Below are 24,137 nucleotides of genomic sequence, written 5' to 3'. Positions count from 1 at the left end.
AGAATCACAGATAATCCTGGCTCACCTATTGCTACAGTGCAAGACTGTGTTTAGTAGATGAGATTTTTGAGTGTCATGGTAAAGAGCAATGTATGGCTGCCTTCCCTACCTGGCAGATGTTGAGTCTTTGTGCCGTAGCTGTGTGTGTGCTCATCACCAAGCTTTTAAACACAGGCAGGAGAGTGCCTGGAAGGTTTGTGTGAGGGGGGTTTGCATGCTGATTGTTCTCTCTCTGTCTTTACACCGCAATCATCTTGGTTTGTATTCTCAGTGATGCTTTCCCATACTGTTCAGTGACTTGCCAGCTGCTATTTCTGCTTCTAGTGTCCTGTAGTTGATCTAGAGTAGGGAGTTATGGTTGATAAACACCTTTTCCAAATGGCTTCACTAAACAGAAAATATATTTCTTTCTCATTTTGCATTCTTGACCTGCTTTCCATTTAGTACTGTGCATTTTTTAGACCCAGTGTTTGTGTGATTAAAAGACAATAGAGATGATCCCACCACGAAGAGACAACATCACTATAAACCCATTTCTGCAGTGGTATTACCCTGTGTGGGGATCTGCACTGCCATCTGTGTTTTGTGTAGCCTGTGCAATTGCCAGTGTCTCCAGGCCTCCCAGAGATCAAATGATGATGCATATCCTATTTGCTCCATCACTCACATTGGACACTTTTAGCCACAGAACCACAGGACTGAATTTCCTGAGCAGTAGGTTGAAATCAATTTCTTTTAACAGTGATTGTTTACACGTCTGAGTTGTGTCGACTCCCTCGGAGCTTGCTATTTTTGCTAAGGGGAGAAAACCTTCCTGTGGTGCCAGCATGGGGCAAGAGGAGGGTCACTTTAGCACTGAACACATGGGCAGCAACTCACTTCTCTTGGCAACTTCAGGATGGCTGAGTAATGTAGCAGAAAGTGCCATTAATCGTGCGTGATGGACTCTCAGTGCCGCTTTGGAGTGTGTTGCTAGAAGTCGTATAAATAGAGTAAATTACACTTTCAGCAGCAGCAGCAGGAAGTGTCCTGGAGCTCTTTAACTGCAGAGCAAAGATAACAATCCAAAGGTTCAAAAGCTCAAAAGAAGATTGTTCAGGGCCACTTTGATAGCAAGAATTGTACCTGCTCTGCTATTTAGGGAGAGGTGATGGAAGGAAGGTGTTTAATTAGTGGGTCAGTTTAACCATGCAGCCACCATTAATTAAAGCCCATTTTCTCCCCAGCTATGACTGCTGTAGGTGTGGTACACTGAAATGTGTTGGTGGTTATAGTTTGGAATATGGAAAGTCAGCCAAGTGGTTCATAAGCTTTTCTCTTATGGAGAGATGATGTAGTAGTTATACTATTTTTTTAAGTGAGAAAAGCTGTGTATGTATTGGGCCTTCTACCTACCTACATATTTGGTCTCTCTAGAGGCATTTCCTCAAACAATGCTGGCAAAGTATTCTAGAATTTGAAATGCTGGCCTATGAGATGGCTCACATGAAGGAATGATGTTGATTTATGGCTTGAGTTTTGCTGCATTTCTGAAAGACAGACTTTGAAAATGGTTACTTATGGCTCCTCCCAAAGTGATCATTTCTACTTTTGCTCTTGTGGTCTAAGTGCAGGATTGACTTTGGACCTTGAGATGCCTTGTGGAAGGTCAAAGACAAACACATAGGTGAAGTTGGTTCTGGGCAGGATGAAGGACAGAAGGGAAAATGGAAGAACAGTAAATCCTTGGTTCTGGTGTTGAGATCCTGGAGCTGATGGCTTATTCCCATCACCTCATGTCAGAAACCCAGCCATGTGTTTTGACATATTGTTTCATATGGGAAAAGGGACACAGAAAATGTGTTTGAAAAAGGATTTTCCTACTGCAAGTACTCATGGAGTTCTGTTTAGAGACATGGTTGTTTACCACCTTTATTCATATAAATAATGTAAAACTGATTTACCCAAACAACCTGCTGTGTGTGTTGTTGCTTAAAATGGAATAAAACCCCAAATCATTGAAGACCAGGGAATGTAGATTACAAACTGAACAGAAAATGCTTCAGACTTGGGCAGCAGGGATTCTTTTTTTTACCAAAAAAATAAATAGAATGAGTGATGATAAGCCCAGAACTGTCCATCTTCATAAGTGCTGTTAGCTTAGAAGTGTTGTAAATCTATTGCCCAACCTCTCTTTTCCTTGGATGTCCCAATGAATGTCAGTCACAAAAACAAATAGAGCTTGTCAGACATCTTCCCCTAATCTTCTGGAAAGTTGGACAGAAGTTTAATTACAGTGAAGTGTCTTTTATCTGACAGAGAGAAAAGTGCTAGCTTTTTAATAGGCTTTATGAGTTATTTTTTGATCAAAAGAAGCATTTAATGTCTAATATAGGATTAGGTGGGGATTTTTTTTCTTCCTTTGTTCATTTATATGGCACATTGCACCTTGATTTATACATGGAGGTGTCTGTGTACCTAATATCAGACAAATGTTGATTCACAGTGCTTCAGGGCAATATTAACTGCTGGCAGGTTCTGCATTCATTTTACACAGGGAGATGATGAAGAAATGACTGTAGCTGCTGCTTTTCCTTTTCTCCAAAATGGATCTTTCCTGCACTTCTATACCAGAAGGTACTTGATAGTGTCTCATTAAGTGACCAATCTACATATTCATACAGTAAGCTTCTAGAGCAACATCTGGTTATTCATGACTCTAATTAGGTGGATACAAAGCTTTTCTATTTCTTTCTATCATATAGTTAGCAGAAAATAGGAAAGCAAAAAATAATTTAGCCAAGACATTGACTTATGCTTCCAATTTGAAAAACATGGGATTTTGCCCAGACCTTTGCTTTTCATGATTGTGCCATTTTTAGTCTGATTTCCTGAGGAAGTGAGGCTTATTACTGTGCTTTGTGTGTGTATGTAGATGAGATTTGTCTGTGCCTACCCTACACTTTTGAACTTGCAAGTTGTGTTCTGTCAAGCTTGGCAGATGTTGGAGGTCTCAAAAATAACGAATTCCAGCAAGTTTAAGGCAGTCAGCTTTCCATTTCCAGGAGATCTCCATCCTGAGGCCATGCCCTGAGGTCGTGTCAGGGATCAGAGCCCTGCAAGCAAAGAGACCCTTGGGAATGTCCCATTGTCAGGAAGGCTCCCTTTGGAGATCAAGCAGCACTGAGGGTGCTCTGGCCTCACACCCTGGCAGCACCACAATCCAGCATTTTTGCTATTCCATGCTTTCCAAAGGCTCATGGCATTTGAGAGTACCATGGTAAGGTAGCTGGCATCGTTTCCATGCTTTTCATGTTTCATGTCATTTTGGTATGAGAATAAGAAGTCTGCTTGAGTCAGGAGTCACCTTTTGAGAGAGAAATCCACAGGAAACCAGGCAACTTTGGTTCTGGAGCTCATGGAACATTCTCTCTGTATTTAATAAGAAAACATGTAGGAAAAAGCCAAAAAAAGCAGCCTAGAGGGGATAGACAAAGCTATAATGATACCATAGTCTCAGCCTGGAGCTCTGTGGAGACTGTAGAGTGCAAAACCAGTACAAATATTAGTACTTGGTTTCTTACCTTTTATTTGACTGTGCTCCTGGGAGAACATTCAAGAGTAATCTGTGAGAGTGCTCTGCTCAGTGCTCTGATCACTTCTAATGATTCAAAAAAATTATAGAAGGTATTTAACTCTGTTCCTAATAGCTCTTCTTGTTCCAGGGTTGTGATTGACCCCGGGTGTTGCTACCAACATCCCTGATGTCTGTGCATCTCTTTATTACTGCAATGAATGATGGCTCTCATTCCATCTGGAGATGCTGATTCAGCATTCCCTTGGTAGCAGTAGGCATTATTGACCAGAAAAAAGTGTAAAAATAACCAGCTAATTTGGTAGGAAGCACAGGCTGTTCTTGGTAGTGTGTGATACAGCAGACACCATGTTTGGAGCTGCACTGTGGAAGTTAGGGAAGGAGAAATCTGCCTTGCATCTCTCCTGTGCATGACTCACATCTACCCTATAAATCTTTCACTCTGCAAGATTAAAATTCCTAAAAATTCTAGATGAAATAGATGCATCTTAATAGTAGTCCAGAGTTCTCAGAAACCAGAATGAATATTTAGATATTGAAGTAATTAGAAGTCAAAACTTATAATCTATTTTCATTATTCGTATTCTTTCCTTCTTAGCAGAGGGATGCTATGATCAGATTAATGATTTACAGGAGGCTGATGGGCAGCGTGCCCCACATCCATGTTATATTTGTGATATGAATACAAAGGGAGGAATTGTAATCTCAGCTGTGCAGTAGGCAGCAGTACAGAAATATTCTACTTTGAAACCAGTAGTATTATGTAAAACCATATATTCAGCCTGCTGCCAAGCTTTGTATAGAGCTCTGGGAATTGTAGTGCTTTAACATTTCCAGTTCTTAGGATTTGTCTTTTATTTCCTCTGCAACGTGGCAGTATTCCTTGAAAAATTTGATGGGAGCTGGAAAGAGTGGGGCCTATCAGTTTGGTAATATCTTTGGAATCAGTGTTGAAGTTCCCAGGGTGGTTCCATAAATGAGGAAGATGATTGGAGCCCAAGAAGTCTGGACTCAGTTTCTGGAGTGCTTTCCTGGGTGCTGAGTGACTTTATCCAGTGACATGAATTTCTCACCTCTTGAATGAAAACAAACATTACATCCTGCCTACCCTGCACATCACTACTTTAAGGCAAAAAAACCATTAATTCCTATCAACCCATGTATGTTAAGAATTTTTGTTCCTTTCTCCCCCAGATACACGTCTGTTTCTTCCCATACAGCATCTTAAAAGGACAGTAGTGACTGTGGCTCCTGAGCTGTTTCATGAGAAGGCATCAACAGTTAAACAAGGCTGTGTTTAACAGTTTTGTCTCTTAATTTGTAATGCTAGAACTGCAATACAGCTTTCCTGAGCAGTCATGGGAAGCCAGAGGAAGAGTGGTGGCAGAATGCAGAATGAATTTTCTGTCTTTTTGTACTCATTTATTTGAACACCTACTGTAGTTGCTGTAATAACAGGAGTTTCAAAGACTATGGATTTTTCTAAACTGCTTTATGGTACTGTTGATATTGTTTATTTTGAGCAGATTGATGAGGACAGCCAGAATACACTGAGACATTTTACCAAGGTAAATGTGAATTCTGTAGGGTTTTTTAACCTGCTGTAAAGTGGTGTCAGTTCAAATACTGCACAAAATATGGTTATGTCTGACAAATAGATTGTCTGGCCTGGGATGTCTCAATCAGTTGATCATATCTGCATGTACTCTTTGTTCAGCTCCATAACTAAGTGCTTCTTGAACAATTTCTCATCTGGATCACATCCTCTCCCTGCCTGCTGCCTTCAGGCTGCTGTTATTGGTATTTTCATTATGTGTTTAATATTCTTTGTGGCTGCTTGTATGCACCTGTGAATGTATAGAGCAAAGTACTGAAGGTATATCACTGGTGGTGGTGGGAAGGCATTTTTAATTAGTCATAAATATTCTCCTACTGTCAAAGTTATATCATCTATACAAAAGACATACTGCTTGGAAAGTTTATTCAAGAAGTGAGCTGCTTGTCTTTTTTAGCTGTGTAAGGCAAAAAAAAAACTTGTCATAAATTGCAGTCAACCCCCTTCCCAAAAAGCAGCTTTCTCTTGCTGCTCTGAAAGTTAAATGACTAATGTGCATAATTTATTTGAGCATCTGTGCTAAAAACTTGCATACCAAGTTTTAGTTCAATGTGATCAACAATGGCGAAAATTAGGATTTATCATGGAAATGCTGACGGATGTGAACATGTGTAGGCTAAACCGGTGCCTGACAAACCTTCTTATTGTGCAATGCTAATGGTGAAACACAGTTTTTTTCTGCTGTAATTACATTTCCACCCCCCCTCGCTGCTTAATTTGCTTCTTTTCAAAATTCGGTGGTTTTAGCTGCACTTCATATTTGGATTCCTGCTTTTTCTGGAGTCTGCATAAAACCTCCTAAGTTGTCTTGTGATATTTCTAAGCATAAGATACCCTGAGCTGCCTGGCTGAGCATCAGCATCCCGGGCTGGGGCTTTGCAGTAACTGGCTGAGAACAGGAGATGGTGCCGGCAGCCTTGGCAGCTGCTCTGCCTTCCCTCCCCTCCTCCTCCACCTCCTCTGCCCCGCACAGCCAGGCTGCTGTCAGCAGCATTATAAATTCTCAAGCCAATTAGCTGAAAAATGTTACAAGTGAAAGGAAAAGAAGAAGCTGTAGAACATCTTGATGTGAATATGCCTGTCTCAGAAACTCTTCCTGTGGAGAGCTTGAATCACAGAATTGCAGAATGGTTTGGGTTGGAAGGGACCTTAAAAATCACATTTCCAACCCACTGCCATGGGCAGGGATGCCACTCACTAGACCAGGTTGCTCAGGTTGCCATTCAGCCTGGCCTTGAACACTTCCAGGGATGAGACATCCACTGCCTCTCTGGGCAGCCTGTTCCAGTGCTTTACCACCCTCTGACTAAAGAATTTCTTCCTAACATTGGATCTAAACCTGCCTCTGCCAGTTTAAAACCATTGCCCCAGGTCTTACCACTTTCTACCTGTATAAAAGGTCCCTCTCCCTCCTTTTCATAAGCTCCCTTTAGGCACCTGAGGGCCACAATAAGGTCTCCCCAGAGCCTTCTCTTCTCCAGGCTGAAGAACCCCAGCTCTCTCAGCCTGTCCTTGTAGGTGAGGTGCTCCAACCCTCGGGGCACCTTCCTGGCCCAGCTGTACCTTTTGCTGCAGCTCTGGTGCAGCTTTGGTGAAGCATCAGATACATTTGAGGCATCTGGTTAAGGAAGGAGAAGTTGGTTTGGAGGAGTCAAGGCAAGGCCTTCTTAGAAAATGGTGCTGATAAAGTCTTATGTTAGATATTGGAAAGATCTTGGCTGTGTTCATGCCTTGCTGGCAATTCCTCCTTTCTCCAGCCTTGTCCACAAGATTTCTTGTTGAAGGAAATGTATTGAAAACAATTTTTTGGTCAATATTTAAATCCCCAAAGTCAGACCAATTGCTTAGTTCTTGCATAGGCATCACAGAAGGGAAATAGTGGCTCAGACATGCCCTTGTTCAGAAGAAATGTTGACAATTTCTCAGTGCAGTCATTCTGTTGCAGGGATGTGTCCCTCCTTAGGAAGGAGTTAGAGATGGGTTCGGAAGGGATGCATCCTACTGGTCCAGTTACTTTGTTGCTGGTGACTTGTTTTTGTTTTGGTTTTCCCTTCAACTGTGGTGGGATGTGACATTCAGAGGGCTGTTGGGGCTGAATGGTCAGCAAGAAAGCTGGGGCATGGTGCTCTGTTAGAGTTCAGAACAGTGTTCCAGCAAAATGTAATTTCCTTGTCATTATTTTATGTATGGGCTGTTTTTGCATATTTTCAATATTTAAGACCATGTCCATACTAATAACTTTTAAAATATGTTCTCACTGTTAAGAGATGGAAATCAGTAACAAAAAACACACACAAAAAGAATCCCATCAAAACCCCCACAACAAATCCCCCAAGCTTTCCTTTTATTCAAGCAACAACAATCAAATTCTTATGACTGGAATAACTACTGAAGAGGCTCTCTGTTTCTCAGCCAGAGAAAGCTTTTGAAATATTTATGGAAATAAACCAAAATGTGTCCCTTTCTGACTGTACAAATAAGAGATTATCAGATCTAGCCTATGGCAGTTGCAGTACATAGAGTCCAAAGCATCTACAATTAATAATATAGAGTATATGCTTTAAAAAAAAAAAAGCTGTGAGGTTGTTTTTTAGTGGGACTCTACTGACAAAGCAGCACATTTTCCATGGATTATCCTAATGAAAAAGTCCCTCTTTGTGCATCTTGCATTAGAGGTGAAAATTAATGGGACAATACATTAATTGACCTTTTAAAACCAAAAGTATCATTTATGTTGATGCATCTTTATCTACTTAAAGAGCAAGACTGAATTCACTTGGTTGCTCTTTCTGTGGTAGCTGGGAGCGTGGAGCAGGGCCGCTCCCATCTCCTCCTGTTAAATCCTGTGCCACCAGGGATAGAATTGCAGCACAGGTTGTCTGGCTGTGTCACACTCCCAATTTCCTGAGTTCAACTAGCTCATCTGGGTCTTAGGCCTTGCTTTTCATTCTACAAATCTTGCTCTGGTGTGGGAATCAGAGCTCGTTGAAGTCAGAGTGCATTTTGATGATTCACAGAAGAATGTGCAGAGCCAGGTTTGTGAGGAGCAGTGATACCTTTTATTAGCCCCAGTGATAGGATTAGCAGACACACACGTGTGGGCACACGGCCAACGCTCACATCTGATGGAGAGGGAAAAGCCTTCCAGCTAAATGCAGGTTGAGAACAATTGCTCTGAGTTTAACTTGATTCATCAATTGGGCAATTTGAGAGAGAAGGTAGTGGGCACACTTGGGACAGGAATCAGAGGAGATGAAAGGGCTGTTAGCACCCCTGAGAAAGAGACTATCCAATTTGTTCTGATAGCAGGATTTGGGTACTTGGAGAAGACAAACCATCAGCAGAATGATTTTTTTCCTTTTAGAAGGAACTTGAAAGCAAATAGTGTGTGTCATGTTTTTATTGGAGGCACATCCCAGTAAATTCTGTGCTTCACTGACTCAGCACTGGGGTGTCAGCCTTGCAGTTAAGGGACTAGAACTTCAATTTTATATTAGCCAAAAATACTGTTTCCTAAACTGTCAATAAAATAATTTTGCTATATTGTTTGACTTATCTCCTCTGGGCACTCGGGTGCAGCAGCAAGTCTGAACTGCCAATACAGTGACTGCTGAATGAGTTTTGCTTTGTTTGTCCAAACACTTTCTAGGATCGGTCACTGTTCCCTGAGCCCTGCTGTGAGTGCTGTGGGCTCTGCTGACTCTGGGAAAGGCCAGCTGCAGATACCAAGTGGGGTGTTGGTGCTCATGGCAAAATCTGCTGTCAATTATGGACTTAACAGTAGCATAATTAACTTGTTTATTTTTTTAAATTGTGTCCTGTTAATACAAGTGCACCTGCTGCTGTGTTACCTTGAATCATGATGTGCAGTTTGTGCACAGCCATGGGCGGTAAGTCTCTAGCTTGCCTATTTGAGAGTGACATGATGACTTTTAACAGTGTATTTGTCAGATTTTTTCTTTCCTGATTACTTCCAAAAGGGGGAAGAAATGCTGATAATAACTGTGATTATAAAAACCCAAGTAACAGTAAGATAACCTGGGGCAGAGTAGTGCCTAAAAATACTTGTTGTTTTTAAGCTAATTACATTTTATATTGCCAGTGACCTTTTGGAAACCTTTCATTTACATGGATTGCTGATGCCTCCAAGGAAATGCCTTTATGCAGAGAGAAAATGCATTCCAGTCATCTCCTCAAAGCAGAATGCAGGTCTGCTGTCTGTAGAACGTGCCCTTTCTCAGAAGAACTTCATAACAGGCTTGTTCTGAACTGCAGGGAGAGCTTTTCCTGGTGGAGAAGATGAGCACCCAGGCTGTGTCATCTCACCAAGCTGCTGCTTGAAGGTGAGGACTCTGCGTATAAACAAGGAAGAGGGACATTCTTGAACTTACAGAAGTATTAATGAATACTTCAAGGCACAGGAGACTAGAAATTCATTCTGACTCCCTTGGAAATCTGTGACTCGGTGGCAAAGTTATGAATGATGAACTGTGGGCCTTGTTTCAGACATATAAGCCACATATAATGCAGAAATTCCTCAGTTTTTGCAAGATTTTAATTTGGACTTTTTAATGTGGTGTTGAAATAAATACCTCACATCTTCCCTGAATGAATGCTGAAGGTCTTGAACTGAACACAGGAGAGTGAGACTGGATGAAGTTTTGGTAGTTTCTCCTTTCCCATCCTCTGGAGACAGTTGTCTAATTCCTGAATGAGAACTGAGCAAGAGAGAGCAGAGTTGTTACAGCTCCCATGGATAATGTAGCTGTCATTGAGGCTGACAGAAATTTCTGTGTTCTTCTCCTTGCAAACCCAGCAGTCCTGGTCAGACAGCCTCAGACTTCATTGGTTTTGATGTTTTAAAAATAAAGTGAGTGGCATCTTTTGTTAACGTGTCCAGGCTTTGAAGAAGTTCCTCTTGTCCTTAAAGAAGTGAATCAAGCCAAGGACTCGGTGTAGATGGTACCATGTTTGATCAGTCAAGCTACTTTTTAATTCATGTTTTTTCACAGCACTTTTAAAGAATAAGTTCCTTCTCTAGTTACCTTACTTCAAAGAAGCAGACAATCGTCATTGGCTCTGCTGTAAGATACTGAAGCACATTCTTGAAACATGGGAGATCTGGACATATAAAATCCGTGGTACTTGGCTGATTGTTACCAATACAGACCCCTGTACATATTCCCATACTGGGATTTATGCCACTGAGTACTCATCACTGTGTCAGGAGAGGCTTATGTGGCGGTCAGCTGGAGTGCAGAAAATTTGGGACCAACAGATGTCCTGCAGCAGAGATGAACCAGGGCTTGTAAAAATGCTTTTCTTAGAAAGAGGCTGATGGTGTAAGCAATGTGTGTCTACTGTGTTTTTACAACTGACCTAGACTGGAGCCTCTCTGAAGTACAGTAAATGTTATTTATGTTCTCCCCAAGTGTGCCCAAGGATATGTGTTACTGCTTGTGGTCAATGATGTGGTGCTTTTTAATGTGTTAGAGCTGCTTCAGGTAAAGAGGATGAGGGAGAGGCTGGATGGAAATTGAGAGACCTCTGCAAGACAGGACTGCAGAAACATTCAAAACTCAGTGGACCTTTGGAAGCAATTTTGTTCTGGGCAGTGATTTTAACCCAGGACTTGTGTGTAATGTTAAGCAAGTCAGCACAATCTGTCCTCTGGCTGGTGGGAGTTAACAAACCTTGTGACAGAATTTACCAGAGCATGTCTTTGTCACTGCTTGTGCAGGGCTTTCTCAAAGAGCAATTCATGTCACTTGCAAATACTAAAGCTTTTGCCTATGCCCCAAACTGATTTTTTGAAATTCTTTCAAATATAAACATGAGAGGAAGCAGGTAAATTTTGTTTTGCTTCAATCAGCTTTGTAGCCCATTCATCAAATAGCATCCTATTAAGAAAACAGTGGGAACCCTCCTAAAGAAAAGAAGAAACTGGCAATATTCCATGATCCTGGAATAGACTACTATGCAGAGATGTTGCCTAAATTCCCTGCACAGTCCATGCTTGCACTGTTGGAATGACAGAGAGACAGGAAGAGTTGTGAGAACAGCTTTGTTTTGGCACTTTGGGATATGTTATGACACTCAAAATCTTGCTTTGTTGTGGATTTGCTGGTTTGCATTACACATTTTAAAGGTATGTAGTGAGGGAAAAATAGAGAGCAACCTGTGAAGATGGTGAAAGGTCTGTAGGAGAAGCCATGCAAGGAGTGGCTGAGGACTCTTGGTTTATTCAGCTGGAGAAGAAGGGACTGAGGGGAAACTCATTGGGGCTGCAGCTCCTCTCGAGTGACAGCACAGGGACAGCCCCAGTCTCTGCTCCCTTTGAGCAGGGACAGGACCCAGGGAATGGCTGGAGCTCTGTCAAGGGAGCTTAGGGGTGGATATCAGGAAAATGTTCTTCTCCCAGAAGGTGCTGAGACACTGAACAGGCTCCCCAGGGAATGGTCACAGCCCCAAGGCTGCCAGAGCTCCAGGAATGTCTGGACAACTCTCAGGGATGCACAGGGTGGGATTGATGTCTGTGCAGGGCCAGGAGTTGGACTCATTGGTCCTTGTCAGTTGCTTCCAACTCAGGATATTCTGTGGTTCCTAAAATTACATTTTTAGACTCCAGCTTCTGCAGAAAAGGGGTGGAGTGTGAAGAGAAAAAGTGTCATTACTGCTAAACCAGCTGCAGCTGAGTGAAGCCGTGTATGAAAGTAAATCATCAATATTTCAGATCACCACTTTGATAAACAAATTTCAGAAAGTGAGAATGAAAACCTGAGGAAACAATGCAGAAGAGTGAGTCTGTGTGTGTTAATGTCCCTTGAGCCCCTAGCAGGAAGGAGAAAAGGTTGTTAGAATTCTAATTTAAATTCACATTCCTTTTGATTTTGTAGTCCATGCCAATTCTGTGTATATTGTCACTGGAAAGTGAGCAGAGGATGGTTAAGACTCCCTTACTTTTATGCTTGGCTAATTTTATGGCCTTCCCATATTTTGTAGCTGTAAATGTTGCAGACTTTATTACATTTAAACTGGTTTTAATATAGTAGGTCATAAAAATTAAGAAATGAGTGTAGTGTCCACTGCAGTGATGCATTTAGCTCAGGGAGGATGCTTGCAAGTTACTGAAAGGCTTAAACTGCATCTCCAGGATCATCTGCTTTGTGAAGCCAGTGCAGAAATGAAAAGCCCCAACCTGTCACAGATGAGAATGAATTTCATTGTTAAAAATTTCTTCATTTTCCTTTCATCTGAGCAGCTGGTTTATGCTTTGAGACATCGATCCAAATGTGAGGAGAGGAGGGAGGCTGTTTCTTTCTTTTTCATAAAAAGGTTCAGCAAGTTCTGAACACTGTATAGATGTACACACACACACACACACACACACATATATATATATATATATATTTAATATATGTGGGTACAATGTGGTGTAGCTGGGAAACTTCCCAGCTGAATGCTGAGGAGCAGCTCTAGTTTATCTGTTAATTGCAATTATTCTACCTGCAACCCATAAGTCTTTATGATTTCATACATCTGCTTCCAGGAGGTTAATTACTCCTGCTGCATTAAAAGCTAAAATAGCGTGGGAAGGTAGGGAGTTACTGGGGGATGGTTCCATGGATGTGTTTGACATTTCTTAACTGTTGAGCATTTGGCTTTGAAACTTCCTTCTGAGTGGCAGGGCTGGTGTCTGATCTCCACATGGGTCACAGCTTCATTTAATACCTTTTGACATTAAAACTGTTTGAGAACTGATGCCTGTGGTTTTGTCTGTTCTGATTTCATCAAGGCTTAACAGTTGGTAAATGTTCCTGTAAAATGTTTATGATGGTTTCTGCAAGTGACAGCTTCAGTTCCCAATCCTGAGCTTGCATCTCAGCAGCTGCTTTACACCAACCTTCACATTCAGCCCAGCCTGGGAGCCACAGAGGAGCCAGAGGCTGAGCACACTTGTTTGGATCCTTTATACCATATAACAACAGGGAGAATTTGTTTTGCTGCTTCCATGTAGAAGACCCAAACAAAAAGCCCCTTAATCCATCAGAATTATTAGATAGACCTGTTTGTCTAAGATGTCACAGAAGCAGGATGGGTTGGAACACAGTGTCCATCTGAGGCACAGATGGCACATTGGAGTCTTCTGCCCACTAACCAGAAACCTCAATGTAAACTTGAACCACTTTACAGGCTGGCAGTAATGGCTGTGATAAATCAGTCTGCTTTTTGTTTGTGCAAATGATCTAATTGTCAGAGAACTTGGACACAGAACCACATTAAATAAATTTATTTTAATAATTCATTTATAGCATCCATTTATTCATTCTGGGAGCCAGCACAGATTTGTTTTGGAGTTTTCAAAACAGGTATCCCATCACTCATTCAGCTTTGTCTGCATCCAAACAAATATCTGGATGTCTGACTTTTTATTTTTTTTTAATCTGCATTACTTTCCCACTGTTTTTTGATTTCTGCAGCAGGAAAAAAAGAAATCAAAAAGAAAATTGGAAAGCTGTGCCTCTGGCCCGTCCCGGTGCAAAGGTGGGCTCTGCTCAGCACAGAAAAGCATGAATTGGAGAGGAGGCATGTCGGAATAATAATTAGCTGGGACTCAGTTTCTTTATCTAGGAAAAAGCCCATTCTTTATTTACATAACTTATTTTACACAGTTTTCACAGACCTGTGTGTCACTCTGATTAGCTAATAGTATTCTTGCTACCTAATTCATTGATTAAAGGCTATTTTGTGTGTACGTGCTAAGACTCAGGTGTTTACATTTTTCCTTTGTGGATTCTCACAGGACAGATCTATTGTTTATGCAGGTGCAGACTTACTTTTCTTACCAGAATAGATGGTTGTGTTAACTGACTGTTCATTCCCAAGGTTGTTTTGCACGGGAACCTATAAGCTACTGCTAACTTAGCTTGAGTTGCAGGGCTTCAACCACATTTTATAAGACCTTTCTTTTCTAATATCACTACTTATATGCAACAGAGGCACAAGGCTCTTCATATGGGAATCAATCCAGCATTTGGAGTCTTAACCTTTTTCTCTTCCTGGCACCCCCAACATTGTCCACTGGAAAGGAGAAATAAGGCTTGGAAATTGAGAGACCTCAACTGAGTACAGCCCAGGAGTGTGTAAAAGGTACTAAAATAATATCTTTTGCAGCAAGTATTTTGGCAAGATGAATTAATGTGTTTTACTGCTCCACAGTGGAAATCACAGATTTCACTTGGGCTCTTTCCATCTGTCTTTAAATTGTATTCACAATAATTTCATTTTTTCTATTTTTCATTTCTTTTTGTCTCTTAGTTCTTTCAGCCCTTCGTGGGTCCATGTAACTTAAAGGTCTGCAATACCTTTTCCAGTCTCTTTGAAATGAACTCTCTCACGTAGAGATTGCCAGCAGGGAGACCATTGGACGTGACGTAGCATTCATTTCTCTGCTGCATTGGGTAATGATTTCCTGGTTCCAGGAGCAAGAAATTAAAATTCTGGTGAGAGGATTTGCCCCCTTCCTCACTCAGCAAGGCCCCTGTGCCAGAGCTCAATCACTTCCTCTGCAGCAGCAGGAGCAGAGGGCATGTGATACTGTGGTCATTCAATCAGAGGGAGAAATGCTTTAATCTCTGCTATTCTGTCTGATAAATGCTTTCTTCTTTGTTCTGAATTCAGTTCTCTAGTGTTCCTGCTGTTGCAGGGATTGGCGGAGAAAAGAGATCATCCTGTCCAGTTAAGTGTTCAGTGATGATGCCTTCCTTTATTCCCAGAGGTACTTTGTGATTTAGTAAGAGAAATGCAATTGCAAAAAGGGCAGGAAAAGCACAGGAAAGAAGTGGGACTATCTAGCAAATCCCACCACAGCTTGTAATTTCCCTAAAACAAGGACTGCATGCCTTGTGAGAGAATTTTATTTGCAAAAGCACAGTGGAGATAGAGCAGCTTCTGCTTCAGCATGTGATCTTTGCTCTGAATATTTGGGGTGCTCCATATTAATTGGGCAGGTGAATTTCTGACCTGTGCAGTCACTTCTTTGTCATGTGTTCCTCTTCACTGCAGCAGCTGCACAAAAATGTGATGGATGGGTATTGACTTTGCTGCTTTCTTTTGCTCCCTTTGCTGTATTGACATGAGTTAATAGGGCAGAAGTGGAAGACAGACTCGGTACAAAGTGGAGAGAGATTTTATGTCAATAGGGTTTGTAAGATAAGAAATACAGCATTAAGGGTGAACACACAGGAGAGTTAATAGCTAACAAACCACTCAATGTGCTGACAGGAGAAAGACACTGACCAGGAGCAATAAACTCTTTTTCAATAAAAACATGTTTTCTTTTTTTGGTGTGATGTGTTATTAGTAGTTAGTTTTCCTCAGTGCTGTCAAATGCTGAAAGATGGGTTGTTGTCTTTTATAATGCTGTTATAATGTTTCATTATGTTGGCTTTACAAGTTTTGGTTTGATTAGTTGATCACACCATTAGAGAAGAGTCTCTCCATTTTTATTAATACTACTACATCCATATACTCCCTTGATTTGGCCATATTAAAATTGGAAATGAGTGTGTTGAGTGAAATTTAAACTTGAAGGTGATTGGAAATGGAAGGCAGAACAAGTTCTGACTGAGCAATAATAGTTCACCCAGCCTCAAAAGGCTGTAGATCATTTAAGCTACTTAATAAATGGAGTGTGTATTCTAGAATTTTAAAGCAGCTGTTAGTAAGGAGCCTGCTGGAAGGATATTCTGGGTGTACATTCAAATGAAGAGAAAAGATTTTAGATGTTCTTATGTTCAGTGGTTCAAAAAAACTCTGCTGATATGTAGCAGTAGTTTGAAAGGCTGAAGAAACACTTTCATTGGTACCAGGAAACAAGTAGATCATCTTAAAATAAGTTCTATGCTACCACTGGACAGGACATTGGTGGATCCTTAGAAAGCCACTGAATTACAGAAAGGAGACTGCCAGGGACAAGAAGCAGCCCTGGATAACAAATTGCAGCAGGTATTTGGAAACCAGCTAAATACATGTTCACTGGAAGATGAAAGGAGACTCTTCATATCTCTTATAATTATGAAAGAGATGAGCTGTGCTGCTGGCAAAGTTATTTAGGTGGGCTGACAATTGAAAATTGAGTAGTTTAGTTAAATATTGGAAAGCTAGAAATGAATGAGAGTGCTTAGACCAAGTTAATTATGCATGGATTTGTGCTGTAGGTATGGGGGGAAAATGGCAAGGGCTGTTTCCCGGACCAAGTTTTCAGTTCTCCTTTTGTTTGGGAGCTCTTTTTAATGAGAAGGATGTTCGGCAATTTTCATCTGATTAATGTTTGTGGCATTTTAATGTTCTTTTAAAATGGGCATCTACATGGATTTCTAAAGGAGCCCTGCCTGGTTTGACTCATGAAGTTCTGCTTTTGTACTGGACTTGGGTAGATCTAGAAGAAGAAAAAGCACAATTTAGTGCACTGCAGGTCAAAATATTAAACCCATGCTAGAGGCAAATAATGGCATAAGCTAAAGAGTTGCCTAGAAGTGACCTGTCATTTGTAACCTTCTCAGGAGAAAGGAAACAAAGGCAACTTCCTTCTCTGCCTGCTTCAAATGCCATTTTTCTTCAGTTTAAAATCCTAATACCTAGGCATGCAAAAAATGTATTTCTGCCTGGTTTTCTGGAAAGATGAAATCCACTGGTGAGGGACATAGTTAGAGAGACAGTAGAAAGCTCCAGCCTGTTCTCCAGTGAGGAACATCACACTTAATGTGGCAGCAGGAAGATTTGGTAGGCAGATGGAGGTTTTATTGGCTGGAGATCAGGTCACTTTGGGGCCAGCAGAAATGGTGAGTTCAGAATGGAGGATTTGCAGCCTGGGCTGGAGTTTGCATGGACAGTCACATTTCAGATGTGTGCTATGAATGGGATTATTATGAATACTTAGTTCTGGTGTCTTGTCTTTACCAGATGTTACATGACAAGGTGCAGATCGGCTGATAATCACAGTTTGGTCAGGAGAGCTGGAAGAAGCGAGTTCTTTAGGAAAAAAACCCACAAAGATTAGTGATTTCTGTTGAAATCTTTGATCATGGCCAAACACCGGCTATTCTTATAAAATATTGAGGAAGAATGTTGTGATCAGGTTTATTTTCAGGGCTATTATCAGTTATCAGTTTTTGAGGTGTGAACAAGTTCAGACATGGAGGGGGGAACTTGTGTGAGGTTCTCATTTAACTATTCCATTGACTGGGACCACACAGATATTTGATTTTTTAAGTCTCTGCCAAAGAGATGCTGGAAGTGACATTCTGCTGTGAGGTACCCTGACAGTTGAGCTGTTAATCATGATGGAATTTGAATGGGGCATTTAACTGTGCAAAGCTTTTCTGTCCTTTTGTTAATTAACTGGATTATCCATCTGTCAGTGTCTTCCAAGAGAAGACATGGTGCATGTTCATTTGCATGGACAGTCTCCAATCTGGTTTTGGAATGTCATGCTGAGATCACTGCCTTTGTTTCCAGATAATATGAGATCAAAGTTTTGGTAAAGCATAAAATCCCAAAAAGGTTTGGGTTGGAAGGGACCTCAAAGATCATCTTGTTCCAACTCCCTGCCATGGGCAGGGACACCTTCCACTAGCCCAGGGTGCTTTGTAGATGACAGGGATTTTAACCTTTCTGTTTAGAATGGATGAGAGAACTTTTTTGTCCTAGACTTTAGTTTTAATACCCATTTAATACCCATCCAATTTTTACAAACAGATGCAGAGATGTTGAGGTATTTGCATTGAATGGATGGAATTGTTGCAGATACTTCCTAGGGTCTCAGACCAGCTTCTTTATTTAAAAACAGAAGAAAAATTTCAATTTCTTTATTAAAATTTCTTTATTTAAAATTTAAATTTCTTTATTTAAGAACAGAAGAAAAATTTCTTTTTGGAGTAGTTTCATTAGGCTTTGAGTTTGGATGTTCATTGGCCTCTGACCCTCCTTGCTCAGCCTCTGGCTACCTTGATCACACCAGAGGGGAACAGGTCATTTAAAGCCAGGGAGTTTTGTGCAAAGGAAGGAGCAAGGATATGGCTTTCACTCCAGCCAAATGCAGAGACAGCTGGTTTGCTCTGTTTAGTTTGACAGTGGCAGGGAGAAGGGGGGTGTGTTCTGTAGCCCACACTTTCATAAGGAACAGGATTCGGAGAGAAAGTGTGGGGAGAGGAAGTGTGGGCAATGTAGGGCTGATGAGGGTGGTGTGGGAGGACATTTGATTTATTACTACAGGGGAGGAATTAGATGTGCAACCACAGTCCAAAGGAAATTTGGCTTTGCTAGGTAGGTGGCTTTGTGGATTACAGGAGAATCTGATGGTGTGTGTTTGCATAAGGTAATTTAACGTGGTCAGAGAAGGCTGCCTGGAAGGGCTCAATAACAGCTGTTCAAAAAGACTTGTATTTCTCTCCTGAAATGCATTCTGTGACTGAGCAGGTTAAGACCGTAATTGATTTTCTTAAAACCTCTTTTTCTTAATGACTATGGAGCTAAAGAGAGACATTTCAGTATGGAGAATTTAACTTTGTGTCTTCCAAAGTTGAATCCATTGATTTTTCTGAGGATTAACATGCTTGGTGTTGTGCTAATTATAAAGAACTTTGCAGCAGAAAATTGCAAAAGACTATCGCAGTGGGTTGACTCAATTTACTCTATATTTTTGAACTGAATTCCTTTGGCTTTAACTCATATCTTTAACGTTCCTTTTTCTTTGGCTCTAAATGGCCATTTCATCCCTGCCTGCACGGCCTGCTTCACCACATCAAAGTTGTGGTTGCAGCTGGGATGTTTAACATCTGCTTTCTATTCCAAGTAAGAGTGTTAGAAATGTCACCAAGGGACTGATACATGGACAGAAGCAAGAGAGGAGAAGTTCAGGCATTGAAGAAAGTAAGGTTTGATCTTTCAGAGAGCCCTGTGATTGGGATTGACTGAGTTTGATTTCAAATTAATAACTAAAATCTTGCAGTTCCTCTTGCTCGTTTGTAATTTCTGGTAAATATTCCCTCTTCTGTGACCTCCCTGCCTTTGGCATCCCTTGTGCTTGTCTCGCTTCTCTGAGGCAATCCCAGAGTTTCTGTTTTTTTCACTGGTGCCACTGGGATCCACCTGCTCTGTGTGGCAGAATGAGGAGCTAAAGTGACAAGAAGCTAGGGCTGAGCTACATGCCAGCAACCAAAAATAACCTCTAGTTTTCACTGCTGACTTTTAAAAAATCAGTATGTTCCCTTAGAAATGTGCTGAATACTGCCAAGTATTGCCATAACATATATGGCTTTGTTAATGTCAGATACAGTTCTGTTCAAAAAAGAAAAAGGCTGTAGAGCTCTTGCGGTAGCTCTTGAATGTGTGCTCACCTGTTGGAGATTGAAATGTTACCTTTGAAGAGAACTTTTACTGTTTTATGGGGGGGGGAGAAGCACTAATTTGGAAAGCCATGAAAGTGCTGTTCTGTTTATTCTAAATGTTCTGTTGGAAAACTTCTGGAGGAGGATACCTACAAGTGTATCTATTAATCACTTCTACCCAGAAAAGCAATTTGTGAAATGTAATAAGCTATTAAATTAGATGAATCTCCAAAACAATAAGATGTATTTCTTGAAGTGGTGTCTAGGGCAAACACAGAATCCTTGGGAACCAGCAAGTAAAACGTGATCTGTGCAGATGTGCTCTTTATGTACCAGAAGATACTCAGGTCCATGTGTGCTGGCCTTTCTCACTTGGATCTAAGAAGAGAGGTTTTCTAATGGAATAGACTTTTTGTTGGAAAGCAGACCTATGAAAGCATTTTTCATGTGAAGGTGTTCCCCTGTTGAGTCACTGCAGTGGGAGTGCTCCAAGATGGACATTCAAACAGCACTGTCACTACTGAGCCGGATTTTCTTTACCCTTATTCAATTATTCACATCTAATTTGTTTCAGAAAAGTGGGAGTAGAATGAGTGTGTTTTGCTCAAGCTGTTTAACCAAAGGAGTCAAGTACTTGTCTGTGTCTACCTTGATCACCTTTCAATTTCACTGGAGAAAGAATTGGTCCCACAAAAATGAGGGAAGGTCCTGTACATCACACAGCTGCAGGCTGACTCTCTTCTGTATTAGTTTTCCTTAATATTGTGTTATAGATCTAAAGACATTAAATTTTATCTCTGGGGTAGTTCTGTTACTCTTTGGCTCGTTATTACCCTGAGTCCATCAGAGACAAGAGGTATTGTTTCAGCTGCAAAACAAATCCACAAAAGAGTTAATATCTTAATTAGTTTGAAATGTGATTTCATTCAAGCTGTAGCAAACAACTAGGTATAAAAAAGCAGGTAGTAGGGGAAAACAGAAAGGAATGATAAGCCTTGCTGAGTGGACTCTGGTAAGTACAGCTTGGTGGTTGTTAGTTGTTTAACTGCTTTGAGTGTTGAAATCCCATATCTGGCAGAAGTTCTTTTACAAATGAGGCAGGTGAGACAGAGTTTAAATATTTTAAATAAGCTGACCAAGCAGTAGAGATTCATTTTGCATCCCAAGAACATACAGGTCTTCAAATGCTCAGTAAACATTGACATATTTATTGTATTGCTCTCTGTTTCCCTCAGGTTGAGAGGCTGATGGATGGTAATGGTAGCACTGGCTAAATTCAGACTCAGTTGTTCTTCTCTGGAGAGTTGTTGCTTTTTATCTTTTGCTTTGTAAGAGAGTTTTTCTAATGTTGGTGTTCAGGGCTGAGTTTGTTTGTACCTCTTCTGAGCCCAAAGCTCAACTCCCAAGAGATTGCTGGATTTCAATAATCCTATATAGTTAATTCAGGTTATTTTTATTCCTTTTTAATCTCTCTCACAGGATTGAAGAAGTCCAGAACTGACTCGTTGCCAAATGATTCCAAAGGTTGTTTATGATAAAAAGAGCAATTTGATATTTCTCCTTTCTTTTTTCCTTCAAAGGTTGTACCTTTCTTTGCCAGATGGGAAGGCCTTGTATAAATTAAGCCTTTGTTTCTGTTTTTGGGTAAAAATAACAATGCAGGAGGTATGTACTTAATGGCTTTGTGTATTCCCTGGACGATTGCAGCAGCCCAGCTGCATCAAAAGCTGGCATTTAGCAGACCAAGTCCAGAGTGGATTGGATCAATGCAGTGCAGAACTGACCTCAGTGAAAGTAAATGCCCTTTTTTCTGAAGATCCAGATTGTAACTATCTTTAAATACACAGTGTTTCATACAGACACATCAGGTCTCCAGTTCTGTTGTTCAGTGCCTGGAACAGCTTGGTGCTAGTTAGCTTTTGTACAGCGATGAACTAATTTCAGTCAAACCTTTCTCATGTCAGATGCACATTATTGCTCTGCCTGTGTCCCTCTTGCCTTTGAGAAATGCCTGTTTATATCAGATATTTCCTTGTTTGTGCATTGCTGGCACATTTCTGCTGCACACAGACCTCAGACCCTGCCTCGGTTTCTTCTTTTAATGGAGTGTGACTGCTGCAATTGGCATTTCACTCCTCTGCTCTTTATTCTGTGCACTGAGGAAAACTTTAGGTGTTAACTAGTGTTGAGTTTCATTTATTTATTTATTCCAGGATTGTAAACAGATTTGCTTCCTGTGTGGGAGCAGAGCCAGGCACTTGATTTGTTACTTGCAGTGGTACAGGAGCAGGGGGATCTGTCGACTCCCTGCAGGCAGCTGAACCCAGTCTGGAACATAATTAATTGCTCTTCCACAGCCTCTTCTTTGCCCAGGATAACTTCAGAAAGAATTTTCTGAGTTTGCAGCAGTGCTTAAGATGTGGTATTGTGGCAAACTTACTGCTATTTTTAAGTATTTCATAGAGGAAATGGATACTGATGATGTGCTGGGTCTTCATGTCTTTCATTTGTCCATCTGATATTCCTGTCTTTAGATCCCAGACTGGCCTTTCCTCCTGAACTGCTCCATTTCTCCTGCTCTGACACCTTCTGACCCAGCTGCTGTTTATTCTCAATCTTTGATATAATTTTGTGTGTGTGTGGTGTGTCTGTGTAGACACATCTGCTACAGATTTCACTTTTTTAATGTAGTTTCTTTGGCCAAAGTGCGAAGTTTCTTTGGCCAAAGTGCCAGATTTGCAATCTTCATTTTCTCCAGTATTGTTGGTAATATTTGGGATTCTTTCTTCTTTCCTGGCTTTATGGAGATTTAAGGTGCCTCCTATGGAAACTCATTAGGTCTAATTTGTGTAAGCACTCATTGTATGTAGGCTTTGATCTTCATTTTTCCAGTCCTAGGATTTTGCTTAATGATGAGCTGGAAAGACTGTAAATAAATCTATTTGTGTAAATTGTGCATTACCTTGTGAAAGGTGTGTCAATAAGGTCTAAAGAATGGTAACTTTTCAGCTCCTTCACTGATAGCTCTCACCCCCCAGTTTACCCTAAATTTAAACATAATGTTTCTGGGTTTTATGAAGAAGAACTTCAATGTGATAAATGATTATAAGGCTGAAGGAATATTGAATGTTTACCAAAACTAAAAGCATTGTTTTGCATGTCTGCTTTGTGCCAGAGTGAAATAATTAGCCCAGGAACTGTATGATAAACTTGTAGTGACTCAACACAGTCATTTGATAATTTAAAAATGTTATTAAGAGATGACTTCAGAGGAATTGCTTAAAGCCTTGTGGAATCTAATGACTTGTTCAGTGCTGTGTGGAGTCACTTGAGTTGCTGCCTCTGCCTTGCTGCCTCACCTCTGGCATGCTGCCATCCTATGGGATGGCCATGGTGATCCTATTCCTGTGGGGCTGGCACTGACTTCAGGGCTGTGGCCTCAATTTCTATTATGCCATGTCATAATTTCACTCATTCCTAGTTGCCAAGCCTACCCTGGTAGAAAAGATCTGCTTCTAAGGTATATTTAAAAAACTGAACCTACCCAAATTCACATTTTTTTTAACAATCTCGAAAACTGCTATTGTCAGCTGTAAGTTCTTCTCCTTTTTTGCAGCATTCTCCTGGTATTATTTCCCATTTTCAAGGCACCTTTAGACAAGTACAGAAGGGACTGTTGTGACTGATTGGGACTATGGGCTGCTGCTCCTTTCTCCTAGCCCCATGTCCAATGTGATCCAGAGCTGTATTCTCACATTCTTGATTATCTGCATCCTTTGTGCTACTGCTACCTGATGGAAAGAATAAAAGAGTTTGTTAGTGAAAACTCCAACTTTTTACCTGCCAAACTCAATCCAGCCTTGGGCTTTTTGGATAAAATCGTTTGGAAACCAATAAGATGTGTGCTGGGTTTTTCCCCCCCTCTCTCTGAGAGGCTTCTGCTGAGGTTTGTAGAAGGGCATTCTAACAATAGCCGGTTCTGTAGGAGGTGAATTTGTGTTATGCCATCTATATTTTAGTAGAGAGGGAGAGGGTTGAATAGTCATACAACTAAAATGCATCTTAGAAAGATCCATTAGTTAGAAATGGCCTCAGGAGCACACAGCATCTGCCATGGAGACTGTGGTAGGAGCCAGTGAAGAGCTGCAGCTTCTCACCCATTTATTTTCATGTGGAAACATCTGATTCCTTCTACCTGGAAAATTGACAATTTCCACCAGCATCCCAACCCCCCTGGATGTGCTGCAATCCCTTTCTGATGCTTCCCACTTGAAATGCAGTCCTCCAGGACAAGAACTTCTTAGCAGTAAATGAATTTTCTAATGAGTTTTCCTTCCAAAACAGCGAGGAGATGCCAAGTGACACGTTGGGAAGTGCCAAGCAGGAGGGAAATGGCTCTTCTGTGCTGACTGTCATAAACAGGATGTGGTTTGTTTACAGTCCTCACTTGCTCTCTCCAGTTCCCTGTCAGGGCTGTGCACGAATGAGCCTCCCTGCAATGGCCTGGAGGAATCTGAGGTTTCTGAGCCAATATCAGATATTGTGTCAGAGTAGGAAG

The 24,137-nt window shown here is 41.0% G+C and overlaps 1 protein-coding gene across 7 annotated transcripts in view; it reads left to right on the top strand.

Annotated features, from left to right (window-relative positions):
* The window catches only part of MAD1L1 (mitotic arrest deficient 1 like 1), a 348,819-nt gene that overhangs the window by 37,857 nt on the left and 286,825 nt on the right, over window positions 1-24,137 (top strand). Inside the window, exon 1 of one of the 7 annotated variants that reach the window (XM_068207077.1) lies at window positions 9,925-9,930. The exons of 5 other annotated variants lie outside the window; for them this stretch is intronic. The gene's annotated coding sequence lies outside the window, so the exon portion shown is untranslated. Of the gene's footprint in view, window positions 1-9,924; window positions 9,931-13,982; window positions 14,340-24,137 lie in introns of those variants that run through there. One more of the 7 variants, XM_068207075.1, reaches the window with a different exon arrangement.

This window comes from Anomalospiza imberbis, chromosome 16 (genome assembly GCF_031753505.1).
Source record: "Anomalospiza imberbis isolate Cuckoo-Finch-1a 21T00152 chromosome 16, ASM3175350v1, whole genome shotgun sequence".
In the NCBI taxonomy this organism is placed as follows: domain Eukaryota; kingdom Metazoa; phylum Chordata; class Aves; order Passeriformes; family Viduidae; genus Anomalospiza; species Anomalospiza imberbis.
Note: the sequence above shows the minus strand (reverse complement) of the source record. Positions and strands in the feature narration are given on the sequence as shown.